The following is a 964-nucleotide window of genomic DNA, read 5'->3' as shown; positions in this document are numbered from 1 at the left end:
ATCAGTGTCTTTTAAGAGAATAAATGATGCCCATTGGTGATTGGATTAAGCAGAAGGAGGGACATGTAGACACCTCCCCACCCACCTACCAGGGAAGTCGTGCCCTGACTTCCATGATGATTTTTGTGTTTATTCTGAGCTCTGCCAGCAAATGAAAAGTTTCTCAGCAGAAAGAAACAGCCTGCCCTGTGGAATAACACCAAAAGCATTTCAGTGCTTCGTACACGTGCAATGATCAGTAAGAAAATATTATTATCATAAAGGATCACATACACAATTTAAATGTAAACATTGCAAAACAAAAAATTTTCACAGCAAAACCTTTCACTCATTAATACTGTATAATTACTAAAAGCACAACAGCTCCGGGCGGGTCTGCTTTTATAATGAAGGTGCGGTCGACACTGGGATGTATGTCAGGGCTCCAGGTCAGCAGTGTGGAGGTATAGATGTGTTCAAGCAGGACTGTTGATCCTGAAAGTGAAGCCGCTTCCTGTCAGGAAGCATCGACCCACAGGGATACTGCCCAGGAGGGTTAGTCACACACACACACACACACACACACACACACACACACATGGCCAAAGTCATTTCACACACATGCTGCTGCTGCTGTTCGTGTGTCTTAAGCTCTTTTGTTCAGACTGTGTTAACTTTATGTGGTTGAGACAAAAAGCACATCAGCTCACACGAGCACACAGCCAACAGTGTCTCACACTAACGGAGCATTTTTGGATTTTAGCTGAAAAACACGTCGCTGCTGTGATCTGCAGCCTGAGAAAGGCTAAAAGAAACTGTCGCCTCATTAAACTAAATGTTTAGCAGCTTGTTACAGCACGTTGATACCGTCAGGTGACCTCTGGTGGTCACAGGAAACTGAACCTGTCATTTAAAGATATATTTGAGTCTCAGTGATGGCGCCTTTGTTAGCTACAAAAATCAGAGATTAGAGAAGAAGAAACTT

The sequence above is a fragment of the Pundamilia nyererei genome, unplaced genomic scaffold (assembly GCF_000239375.1).
Source record: "Pundamilia nyererei isolate P.nyererei 1_Seehausen unplaced genomic scaffold, PunNye1.0 scaffold00385, whole genome shotgun sequence".
Classification (NCBI taxonomy): Eukaryota; Metazoa; Chordata; class Actinopteri; order Cichliformes; family Cichlidae; genus Pundamilia; species Pundamilia nyererei.
Note: the sequence above shows the minus strand (reverse complement) of the source record.